Source organism: Ursus maritimus, unplaced genomic scaffold (assembly GCF_017311325.1).
Source record: "Ursus maritimus isolate PB19 unplaced genomic scaffold, ASM1731132v1 scaffold_34, whole genome shotgun sequence".
Classification (NCBI taxonomy): Eukaryota; Metazoa; Chordata; class Mammalia; order Carnivora; family Ursidae; genus Ursus; species Ursus maritimus.
The window spans coordinates 28274902-28288382 of NW_024426008.1; the positions used below are offsets into that span (position 1 = coordinate 28274902).

General features: G+C 38.3%; 1 pseudogene; it reads right to left on the minus strand.

Moving 5' to 3' along the window:
• Window positions 1-11576: 11576 nt before the first annotated feature.
• LOC103663303 lies at window positions 11577-13082 on the minus strand (annotated as a pseudogene).
• Window positions 13083-13481: the final 399 nt, after the last annotated feature.

Here is a 13481-nt window from a genome sequence, read left to right on the forward strand (position 1 = left end):
TGGTAATTCTAATTTTAATTTGGGGGGACCTCCATACTGTTTTTTCCCCCAACATTTAGTTTTTGCTATTTTTGTTTTTACTTTCATTTTTATTTACTTATTTTTAAAAGATTTTGTTTATTTGGGGGGGGAGAGGAGTGCGTGTGAGCACACACAAGCTGGGGGAGTGGCAGCGAGAGGGAGAAGGAGGCTCCCTGCTCAGCAGGGAGCCCTATGTGGGGCTCTATCTCAGGACCCCGGGAACATGACCTTAGCTGAAGGCAGATGCTTAACTGACTTGAGCCACCCAGGCACCCCTATTACTTTTATTTTCTTATTTAAATTCAATTAGCCAACGTACAGTACATCATTAGTTTCAGATGTAGAGTTCAGTAATTCTTCAGTTGCGTGTAACACCCAGTGCTCATCACATCACATGCCCTCCTTAATGCCTATCACCCAATTACTCCATCCCCCTTACCCACTTCCCCTCCAGCAACCCTCAGTTTGTTTCCTATATTTAAGAGTCTCTCATGGTTTTTCTCCCTCTCGGTTGACTTCGCATTCAGTTTTCCCTCCCTTTCCCTGTGATCCATACTCTTTTCCACGGTGGATGCATCTGTCTCGCCAACAGTACACAAGGATTCCAACTTCCTCACATCCTCATCAACACCGGTTATTATTATTTTTTATAATGGCCATTCTGACATGTGTGAGGTGATACCTCATTGTGGTTTTCATTTGCATTTTCCTGGTAATTAGAGATGTTGAGCATCTTTTCACGTCCCTGTTGTGTATTTGTATGTCTTTTTTGGAAAAATGTCTATTCAAGTTCTTTGGCCATTTTTTAATTGGGTGGGGGTTTTTTTGTTTTGTTTTATTTTTTGCGGTTTTTTTTTTTGCAGTTGAGTTGTCTGTATTCATATGTTTTTAAGGTATTAATCCCTTATCAGATACCTGGTTCCTGGTTCGAAAATATTTTTCCAACTCCATAGGTTGCCAATACCCCCTATTGGTTGTTTCCTCTGCTTTGCAGTTTGATGTAGTCCTACTTAACCTTTTTTTTTTTTTTTTGTCTGCTTTTGTGTCATATCCAAGAAATCATTGCCAAGACCACTATCAAGCCCCTTTTCACCTACATTCCCTTCTAGGAGATGTATTGTTTCAGGTCTTTTGTTTATGACTTCAATTCATTTTTAGTTGATTTCTGTGTGTGGCGTCAGAGAGGGTTCCTTTCGCATTCTTTCCCACTTAAAGATCGGGTTTTCCCAGCATCAGTTTATTGAGCAGATCTTCCTTTCCCCAATTGTGTATTGGTGTCATCCTTCTTGAAGATGAGCTGACTGTAAATGTGTGGATTTATTTCTGGGCTGTTGTGTTCCATTGGTCTAGGTGTCTGTCTTTATGCCAGTACCATACTGTTTTAATTACTGTAAGTTTATGATATGTTTTGAAATAAAAAAGTGTGAGGCCCTTAGCTTTGTTTTTCTTTGTCAATATTGTTTTGGCTCTTCAGGGTCCGGTGTGGTTCCATATGATTTTTAGGATTGTTCTATTTCTGTACAAATGCCATTAGGATTTTGATAGGGACTGCATGGAATCTCTGGACTGCTTTGGATAGCTTTGACATTTTAACAATATTAAGTCTCTGATCCATGAACATTGGATATCTTTCCATTTATGTGTCTTCTCTGATCTCTTTCACCAATGTTTTGTACTTTTCAGCGGACAAGTCTTTCTCCCCCTTGGTTAAGTTTACTCCTAAGTGTTTAATTTTATTGGATGCTCTTGTAAATTGGATTGTTTTCTAAATTGCTTTAGGGATAGTTTATTGACGGTGTGTAGAAATGAAACTGATGTTTTTGTGTGTGTGTGTGTGTGAGTTCACTTCTTTTATTGTTTTTCCTGTCCAGAGATAATCACAGATGTGTTGAACAAACAAATTCAAAGTCAGCAGTCGGGGGGTGCCTGGGTGGCGCAGTCGTTGGGCGTCTGCCTTCGGCTCAGGGCATGATTCCGGCGTTGCGGGATCGAGCCCCACATCAGGCTCCTCTGCTGTGAGCCTGCTTCTTCCTCCCACTCCCCCTGCTTGTGTTCCCTCTCTCGCTGGCTCTCTCTCTGTCTGTCAAATAAATAAATAAATAAATAAATCTTTAAAAAAAAAAACAAAAAACAAAGTCAGCAGTCGGAAGAGTAAGGATTTCATGGTTTTTGAAACTATGAAGAAATGAAATACACTTGCTGAAAAACCGTCCAAGATCCACCAAAAATTATGGGGAGACCTCCTATTTTGTACAGGAAATCTTTTTTTTAATGTTTTTTTTATTATATTATGTTAGTCGCCATACAGTACATCCCTGGTTTTTGTTGTAAAGTTCGATGATTCATTAGTTGTGTATAACACCCAGTGCACCATGCAATACGTGCCCTCCCCACCACCCATCACCAGCCTATCCCATTCCCCCACCCCCCTCCCCTCTGAAGCCCTCAGTTTGTTTCTCAGAGTCCACAGTCTCTCATGCTTCATTCCCCCTTCTGATCACCCCCCCTTTCTTTATCCCTTTCTTTTCCTACCGATCTTCCTAGTTCTTATGTTCCATAGATGAGAGAAACCATATGATAATTGTCTTTCTCTGCTTGACTTATTTCACTTAGCATTATCTCATCCAGTGCTGTCCATGTTGCAGCAAATGTTGAGAAATCGTTCTCTTTGATAGCTGAGTAATATTCCATTGTATATATGGACCACAACTTCTTAATCCAGTCATCTGTTGAAGGGCATCTCGGCTCCTTCCATGATTTAGCTACTGTGGACAAAGCTGCTATGAACATTGGGGTGTATATGGCCCTTCTCTTCACTACGTCTGTATCTTTGGGGTAAATACCCAGTAGTGCAATGGCTGGATCATAGGGTAGCTCAATTTTTAACTTTTTAAGGGACCTCCACACTGTTTTCCAGAGTGGCTATACCAACTTGTATTCCCACCAACAATGTAGGAGGGATCCCCTTTCTCCACATCCTCTCCAACAATTGTTGTTTCTTGCCTTGTCAATTTTTGCCATTCTAACTGGCGTAAGGTGGTATCTTAGTGTGGTTTTGATTTGAATTTCCTTGATGGCTAATGATTTTGAACATTTTTTCATATGTCTGTTAGCCATTTGTATGTCTTCATTGGAAAAGTGTCTGTTCAGATCTTCTGCCCATTTTATGATTTGTTTATTTGTTTCTCGTGTATTGAGTTTGAGAAGTTCTTTGTAGATCTTGGATACCAGTCTTTTATCTGTAGTATCATTGTTTTTATCTTCTGCATCTTTCCTGAAGTTGTTTGTTTATTGTTGTTGTTGCTGCTGCTGCTTTTTCTGGCCTCATTAGGGTGTTTTACATAAAAGGTGCTCATTGCCAATGCAGCTAGGTTTATGTCTTCCTTCTCAATGTGGATATAGTATAGCTGTTTCATCCCTAATTTCTCTGGCTTGTGTTGCAGTACTGTGTTGAGTATAAGTGATGAGAATGAGTATCCTTGCCTTGATCCTGATGAGAGAAAAAAAGTTTTCAGTTTTTCACCATTGAGTGTTATGTTCATTGTGGGATTTTCACATATAAGCTTTCTTATGTTGAGGTAATTTCCTTCTATTCTTAGTTCAGAATTTGTATCATCAGATATGCTGAAATTTGCCAAAGGTTTTCTTCATCTGTCAAGATGATCATGTGAATTTTTATCCTTCATTCTGTTAATGGCCAGTGGTCACACTGATTACTCTTCATATGTTGAACTGTCTTCGCACCCCAGTGACAAATCCCACATGGCCCTGGTGTATGATCCTTTAATGTGCTGTTGAGTTCTGTTTGCTAGTATTTTGTTTAGGATTTTCCATCTATGTCCATCTACAATATCGGCCTGTAGATTTCTTTGTTTGTGGTGTCTTTGTCTGGTTTTGGTATCAAGGTAATGCTGACGTCATAAAACGAGTCTGGAAGTGTGCTCACCTTCAGTTTCCTTTGGAAGAGTTAAATTGGTGTTTAGGTGGTAGGTAAGATTCACAAGGGAAGTCATCTGGAGCTGGCCTTCCCCTGTTCAGAGGTATTTAATACCTGATTCAGTCTTCCTACTAGTTACAGATCTGGTCAAATTTGTATTTCTTCATTATTCTATTTCGGTATGTTTTATAGTTCTTGGAAATTATTTTATCAAGGTTATCCCCGTAATTTTCGTAACAGTCTCATGATCCTTTATATTTGTGTGTCATCAGTTTTAAATATCCAGTTGTACATTTCTGATTTTGATCTTATTTGGTCTAGCTGAAGGTTTATCAATTTTGATGTAATCTGGAAATACAGTTTGCCACTTTCTTTTTTATTTGTATACCTCATTTCTTTTTCTGGTCTAACTTCTCTGGCTAGAACTTCTAGTACTGTGTTGAATGAAAGTGTCAAGATTGGGCATCTTTGTCTTTTTCCTGATCTTGGAGAAAAAGCATTCAGCTTCTTTGTTGGCTTGTCGTTCATTGACTTTGTCACTGAGTTAAGTTCCCTCTGTACCTACTTTGTTGAGGGTTTTTATCATAAATGGATGTTGAATTTTGTCAAATGTTTTTTCTGCATGTATTGAGAAGATCACATGATTTGTACCCTTCATTTTGTTAATGCGGTGTATCACATTAATACTTTTTGGATGTTAAATCTTCCTTGCATTCCTAAAATAAATCCGTTTTGACCATGGTGTTATGATCTCTTTAACATATTGTTGAATCAGTTTGCCAATATTTTGTTGAGGATTTTTGCATTGATTTTTCTTATGGATATTGGTCTGTAATTTTCTTCTCTGGTATCCTTGCCTAGATTTAGCATCAGGGTCTCAGAAAATGAGTTTGGAAGTGTTACTTATTTTTCTATTTTGTTTAGTTCATCTTTTCCAAAAAAACCAGCACTTAGTTTTAGTGATTTTTTTTTCCTGTTGTCTTTTCGGTTTCTGTTTCATTTATTTCCACTGTTATCTACATCGTTTCCTTCCTTCTACTAACTCTGGACTTTGTTCTTCTTTTTCTAGTTCTTTGTGGTGTAGTGTTAGGTTGTTTATTTGAGATCTTTCTTGTTTTTTGACATAGGCATTTATCTTTGTTACTGTTGCTCTTAGAACTGATTTTGCTGCATCCTATAAGTTTTGTTTTGTTGTGTTTCTTTTTTTAATCATCTCTAGGTATTTTCTGACCTCTCTTTTGATTTCTTTTTTGACCCAGTGGTTGTTCAGTAGCATGTGGTCTAATCTGCAATTATCTGTGAATTTTCCAGTTTTCTTGTAATTGATTTCTAGTTTCATACCATTGTGGTTGGAAAATGCTTGATATGATTTCAGTCTTCTTAAATTTGTAAATTCTTGTTTTGTGGCTTAATGTGATCTGTCCTGGAAAATGTTTCATGTACAATTGAGAAGAATGTGTGTTCTGTTGCTTCTCAATGGAATGTTCTGTGTATATCTGGAAAGGCCCATCTGGTCTGAAGTGTCATTTAAGTCTCGTGTTTCCTTACTGATTTTTCTGTCTGGATGATGTATCCATCTATGAAAGCGGGATATTGAAGTACCCTTCTATTATTGTATTGTTTTTTATTTCTCCCTTTAGGTCTGTTAATATTCTTTTTGTTTATTTAGGTGCTCCTGTGTCAGGTGCATAACTGTTTACAAATGTTACATCCTTATGTTGGGTTGACCCCTTTGTCATTGCATATTGACCTATTTGTTTCTTACTACATACACTCACTGTCTTAAAGAGTATTTGTCTGATAGAAGTATTGCTATTTGAGCTTTGTCTTGGTTTCTGGTTGCATAGAATATATTTTTTCAATTCGTGTGTGTCCTGACATCTGAAGTGAATCTCCTGTAGGGTATTATGGGTATGGATGGGTAATGTTTTTGTGCTTTAAGTTTTGTCATTTCCTTCTTTTTGTAACATTGGGATGACTTTTTTCTTTTTTTTTTCCCCTCTAGTTTCTTGAAATGTAAAATGGGATTATTTGAGATTTTTAAAATTTTTATTATTTTTAAATTCATTTTTAAAAATTATTTTTTATTTAAATTCAGTTAACATATAGTGTAGTATTAGTTTCAGAGTTGGAGTTCAGTGATTCATCAGTTTTATATAATACACAGTGCTCATTACATCATGTGCCTTCCTTAATGTCCATTACCCAGTTACCCCATTCCCTCCACCCCTCACCCCCTCCAGCAACCCTCAGTTTGTTTCCTCTTAGTTAAGAGTCTCTTATGGTTTGTCTCCCTCTCTGATTTTGTCTTATTTTCCCCTCCCTTCCCCTATGATCCTGTTTTGTTTCTTAAATTCCATGTATGACTGAGATAATAGGATAATTGTCTTTCTCTGATTAACTTTGCTTAGCATAATAACCTCTAGTTCCAGCCACATCGTTGCAAATGGCAATATTTCATCCTTTTGACGGCTGCGTAATATTCCAATGTGTGTGTGTGTGTGTGTGTGTGTATGTATGTATATACATGTATACACACACACACACACACACACACACCCCACATCATCTTTATCCATTCATCTGTTGATGGACATCTGGGCTCATTCCAGAGTTTTGCTATTGTGGACATTGCTGCTATAAACATTGGGGTGCAGGTGCCCCTTCGGATCACTACATTTGTATCCTTGGGGTAAATGCAAGGTAGTGGAATTGCTGGGTCATAGGTTAGCTCTATTTTCAACTTTTTGAGGAACCTCCACACTGTTGTCCAGAGTGGCTGTACCAGCTTGCATTCCCACCACTGGTGTAAGAGCGTTCCCCTTCCTCATTCTCATCAACATGTCGTTTCCTGACTTCTTAATTTTAGCCTTTCTGACTGGTGTGAGATGGTATCTCATTGTGTTTTTGTTTTTGTTTTTGTTTTTGTTTTTTAAAGATTTTATTTATTTGTCAGAGAGAGTGCGCAATTGCTCAGAAGGGAGCAAGGAGCCTGATGCAGGACTCGATCTCAGGACTCTGGGATCATGACCTGAGCTGAAGGCAGATGCTTAACCGACTGAGCCACCCACGTGTCCCTCATTGTGGTTTTTGATTTGTATTTCCCTGATGCTGAGTGATGTTGAGCATACTTTCATGTGTCTGTTGGTGATTTGTATTTCTTCTTTGGAGAAATATTTATTCATGCTTTCTGCCCATTTCTTGACTGGATTATTTAATTTATTTTTGTGTGTTGAGTTTGATAAGTTCTTTATAGATTTGGGATAGTAGCCCTTTATTTGATTAGACCTTTGCAGATATCTTCTTCCATTCTGTCAGTTGTCTTTTAGTTTTGTTGACTCTTTGCTGTGCAAAAGCTTTTTATCTTGATGAAGTCCCAATAGTTCATTTTTGCCTTTGCTTCCCTTGCCTTTGGAGACATGTCTAGCAAGAAGTTGCTGCAGCCAAGGTCACAGAGGTAGCTGCCTGTGTTCTTTTCTAGGATATTGATGGATTCCTGTTGCATATTTAAGTCTTTCATCCATTTTTTGTATGGTGTAAGAAAATGGTCCAGTTTCATTCTTCTGCATGCAGCCGTCTAATTTTCCCAGCACCCATTTGTTGAAGAGACTGTCTTTTTTCCATTGGATATTCTTTCCTGCTTTGTCAAAGATTAGTTGATCATAGAGTCGAGGGTCCATTTCTAGGTTCTCTGTTCTGTTCCATTGATCTATGTGTCTGTTTTTGTGCTGGTACCATACTGTCTTGATGATTATAGCTTTGTGATAGAGATTGAAGTCTGGAATTGTGATGCCACCAGCTTTGGTTTTCTTTTTCAACATTCTTCTGGGTGTTACAAATTTTAGGGTTATTTGTTCCAACTTTGTGAAAAAAGTTGGTGGTATTTTGATAGGGATTGCATCGAATGTGCAGATTGCTCTAGGTAGCATAGACATTTTAACAATATTTGTTCTTCCAGGGGCGCCTGGGTGGCGCAATCGTTAAGCGTTTGCCTTCGTCTCAGGGCGTTATCCCAGCATTCTGGGATTGAGCCCCACATCGGCTCCTCTGCTGGGAGCCTGCTTCTTCCTCTCCCACTCCCCCTGGTTGTGTTCCCTCTCTCACTGGCTGTCTCTGTCAAATAAATAAATAAAAGATCTTAAAAAAAAAAAAAAACGATATTTGTTCTTCCAGTCCATGAGCAGGGAACGTTTTTTTTCCATTTCTTCGTGTCTTCCTCAGTTTCTTTCATGAGTGTTCTATGGTTTTCTGAGTACAGATCTTTTGCCTCTTTGGTTAGGTTTATTCCTAAGTATCTTATGGTTTTTGGTGCAATTGTAAATGGGATTAACTCCTTAATTTTACTTTTTTCTCTCTCATTGTTAGTGTACAGAAAATGTAGCTGATTTCAGTGCATTGATTTTATATCTTGCCACTTTGCTGAATTCCTGTATGAGTCTAGCAGTTTTGAGGTGGAGTCTTTTGGGTTTTCCACAGAGTATCATGTCATCTGCAAAGTGAGAATTTAACTTCTTTGCCAGTTGGGATTCTTTTTATTTCTTTTTGTTGTCTGATTGCTGGGGCTAGGATTTCTAGTACTGTGTTGAACAACAGTGGTGAGAGTGGACATCCTTGTCATGTTCCTGACCTTAGGGGAAAAGCTCTGTTTTTCCCCATTGAGAATGATATTCACTGTGGGATTTTCATAGATGACTTTTATGATATTGACGTACGTTCCCTCTATCCCTACACTGTGAAAAGTTTTTATCAAGAAAGGATGCTGTACTTTGTCAGACTTTTTTTTCTGTGTCTATTGAGAGGCTCGTATGGCTCTTGTCCTTTCTTCTATTAATGTAGTGTATCACACTGATTGATTTGTGGATGTTGAATCACCCTTGTAGCCCAGGAATAAATCCCACTTGGTCCCGGTGAATAATCCTTTTAATGTACTGTTGGATCCTATTGGATCCTATTGGCTAGTATCTCTGTGAGAATTTTGGCATCCATGTTCATCAGGGACATTGGTCTGTAATTCTCCTTTTTGGTGGGGTCTTTGTCTGGTTTTGGGATCAAGGTAATGCTGGCCTCATAGAGTTTAGAAGTTTTCCTTCCCTTTCGATTTTTTGAAACAGCTTCAGAAGAATAGGTATTAATTTTTCCTTAAATATTTGGTAGAATTCCCCCGGGAAGCCTTCTGGCCCTGGGTTCTTGTTTGTTAGGAGATTTTTGATTACTGCTTCAATTTCTTCCTTGTTCAGTTTTGGTAGTTTATACATCTCTAGAAAAGCATCCACTTCTTCCAGATTGCCTAATTTGTCGACATATTTGCTCATAATATGTTCTTAGAATTGTTTGTATTTCTTTGGTGTTGGTTGTGATCTCTTCTCTTTCATTCATGATTTTCTTTATTTGTGCCTGTTAGGTCCATTTGTTCCGTAGTATCGTTCAACTCATTGTTTCCTCGTGAACCTTCTGTGTAGATGTTCTATTCATTTTTGAAAGTGGGGTATGAAATCCTGTATTATTATTGTTTTGCTCTCTCTCCCTCTAGTTTGTGTTGGCTTCTTACATTTGTGCATTCTGATATTGGGTGTAAATATATTTATAGTTGCTATATACCTATGTACATTGACCATTTTATCATTATATAATGTTCTCTCTCCATGTGTTTTGCTTTATTATTTTTTTTTAAGATTTTATTTATTTATTTGACACAGAGACAGCCAGCGAGAGAGGGAACACAAGCAGGGGGAGTGGGAGAGGAAGAAGCAGGCTCCTAGTGGAGGAGCCTGATGTGGGGCTCGATCCCATAACGCCGGGATCACGCACTGAGCCGAAGGCAGAAGCTTAACGACTACGCCACCCAGGCGCCCCATCCATGTGTTTTGCTTTCAAGAATATTTTTCTTGATATAAATATGGTAACTTTTACTTTTATTGGGTTATTGGGTTAAATCTAAAGTGAGTCACTTCTGGAACTTGGACAGTGGGCCTTGGTTGTTTTGATTTTTGTTTTGCTGTGCTTTGCTTTCTTTTGTTTACATATTTGCCACTGTTTCATTTGGTTAGGGGGTTTAACCCATCTGTATATAATTGCCTATTGATAGGGAAGGACTTACAGTTGCTATTGTCTTCTTGTTTTGTGTTTGTCTTGTACTTTTGAAACTTAAGATTGTATGATTTTAAATGAATTTTAGGTTCATAGCAAAATTGAGAGAATGTACAGAGATTTCCCTTATGCCCCTTGCCCTCACATATGCATAGATATGCATAGCTTATGCCAGCCGTTATCAGCATTCCCCACAGAATTGTTTATTTATTATGATTGATAGCCACACATTGACACACCATAATCACCCAAGTCCGTAATTTGCCTTAGGGTTCCTCTCGATGTTTGTATGTTCTGTGTGTTTGGACAAACACATAAGACGTATCCATCGTTATGGTATCATATAGAGTATCTTCACTGTCCTCAAAGTCCCTTGTGCCCCAGTTACTCATCTCTGCCCTCCCAAACCCATGAAAACAGAATGTCTTACAGTTGGAATCACATAGTATGTAGCCTTTTTAGATAGGCCGTTTTCACGTAGTGATGTGCATTGATTTCTTCCATGTCTTTTCAGGGCGTGAATGCTCATGTTTTTGTTGGTACATATGCTGATTAACATTCAGTATCTGGATTTAGCACAGTTTATATGTAAATGCACCCAATAGAATATCTTGGTTTTCCAAGTCTTAGAATTATGAAAAATTATATTTGTGCAGGCTTATATGAATATAGATTTTCAACCAATTTGGGTAAATATCCGGAAGGTTCAGTTGCTGGATTGTATGGTAAGAGCTTTATGTTTAGCTTCATGAGAAACTCCAAACTGTCTTCCAAAGTGGCTGTATCATTTTTGAATCTCACCATCCATGAATGACGGTTCTTGTTGCTCTACCTCTTCACCAACATTTGGGGTTGTCACTATGTTCAGTATCTTCTTTGATGAGATGTTGGTTAAGTTCTTGGGCCATTTTAGAAAAAATAGGGTTGTTTTCTCATTGTTGAGTTTTAAGTATCCTTCATCTGTTTGGACAGCATTCCGTTATTGTACGTGTCCTTTGTCAATATTCTCTACAAGTCTATGCCTTGTCTTCTCATTTTCTTGCCTTTGTCTTTCAGAGATCAGAGGTTTGCATTTTTGTTTAGTAACCTTGCGATTTACTATAAAAATCAAGTATCATCAATGCTTGTGTATTTTTTTTTTTAGATTTTATTTATTTATTAGAGAGAGCACAAGCAGGGTAAGGGGTGAAGGGAGAAGCAGACTCACTGCCAAGCAGGGGCCCTGATGTGGGGCTCTATCCTGGGATTTCAGGATCATGACCTGAGCCAAAGGCAGATGCTTAACCAACTGAGCCACCCAGGCACCCCTTGTGGATTTTTATTTATAGTAATTCCCTGAGGATTTCATTTCACATATATCAAACCCTTTTACCACGTCTAATACCAATACTAACTATTTTTTAAAGTTTTCATTAAACCTTTAAGACATTTTAAATTGCCGTATTATAAATTTCAACCTAGTGATACTTACTTATATAAAAAGATGGAAAATCTGTTTTGAATATAGATACATAAAACAAAATAGTTCCTATCATTTAGATTTTGGAAAGAAATGCAGCTTTTAGTTAGCAGTGATGCAAAATGGGGAACCTGCTTCTTTCCAGTGACATTTGAGTCTTTGCAAAAGTCCACTGGGCACTGAGAAACTTTCCTGTTCACCGGGGTGAGGAGTTCTGTGACCTCTAAGGAGGAGCCGAATTTTCCCAGCATCTCACACAAATCTTGAATATGCCATGAGCCATTCACAGGTTCCCGATGAGAATAATAACCTTCTGCAGCACAGTAATACATGAGAAATACATGAGAAAGTCAGGTGTGCACTGAGGCCTCATCCACTTGGGTTATGTTAGCATCCAGCTTGTCTGTCAGATGAGCCACTACATCCAAAGGAATGACTGGCACATCATGCTGGTCTCCTCAACATGCCTGAATGATAAGTATCTTGGGTTTTCCAACTACGGTCTAACATTTTTCTCCTTTGAACAAGCCAGTCAGTGTCTGAATTTCAATTTTGGCATCATATGAGTAAATGTGATCGCCTACACCATGACTCAGGAAAACACATAAAAAGCAGTCAGCATCTATGTGGCTAGAGGTTGATGCCTCGTGAATTTTGAGCAGTAGTTCTTCTGCTTTAAGATCATTAAAGCATTTCACTTCAAATCCTAGGTCTGAAAACCTGGGCATAAGATTGTCTCTGTGTGCGCTGGTGCCCTGCCTTTCTGGCATCGTTAGGTGCCAGAGGAACCTCTCATGATTGAAGATTAACGCAATGCCTCTACTCTTGTGGTCCATTTTGTACTTTTCTGCCGCATCAAATATTTCACTCTTATAGAAGGCATCAGTTTCCATCACGTTTTGTCCCTCACTTAGGGTGAGCCCCTGTTGCAGAGGTCATGTGGTGTCCGTGCCCCTCCCATCCCTCAGGAGGCCTCTGCTTCCTGCAGCTGGGGCCCCACCAAAGGTTTGTATTTTAATGAAGGGCAACTTATCAGTTCTTTCATGGACTATGTCTTTGGTGTTCTATCTAAAAGTCCTCACCATACTCAAAGCCATCTAGGTTTTCTTGTATGTTATCCTCTAGACTTCTGTGGTTTTGCTCTTTGCATTTGGGTCTGTGATCCAATTTGAGTTGATTTTTTTGTGAAAGGTGTAAAGTCCATGTCTAGATTAACTTTTTTTTTTGTATGTGGATGTCCAACTGTTTCAGCATCATTTGATGAAGGAGTATCTTTGCTCTATTGCCTTGCCTTTTCTCTTTTTTCTCTTTTCCACTTACAGCTTTTCTTGACTCATTATCCTCTCTTGCTGTCTGCTTTTGTGTGTTCTGATTTTTGAGTGAGATATTTTGATTGCTTTTTCATTTTCTTTTGTGTATCTTGTGTAGACATTTTTTTGTGGTTGTCACTGGGCTTACATACAATATCAACTAGTCATAACAGTCTATTTTAATAGCAGCTTAAATTGGATCACATAAAAACCTTACACTTGTATACTGCTTCCTTCCCACACCTTATGTTGATGTCACAAATTACATCTTTTTTAAAAAGATTTATTTATTTATTTTAGAGAGGGAGTGCAGGGGGTGGGGGAGAGCCAGAGGGAGAGAGACACTTAAGTAGACTCTGCACTGAGTGCAGAGCTCAAGCTTATGACCCTGAGATCATGACCCTGAGCCAAAACCAAGAGTTGGACTCTTAACCATCTGCACCACCCAGGCACCCCTCAAATGACATCTTTTTGTATCATGTATCTTTTACCATGTTCCAGTTATAGGTACTATTTATATGTTTGTTTTTTAATTTTTATATCAGAATTAACAGTAGATTTACATAACACCATTACAGAATTACACTATTTTGTATTTGTTTATATCCCTAACTCTACCAGTGAGCTTTATATTTTGTACGCTTTTGTGGTGTGGTTTCACATCCTT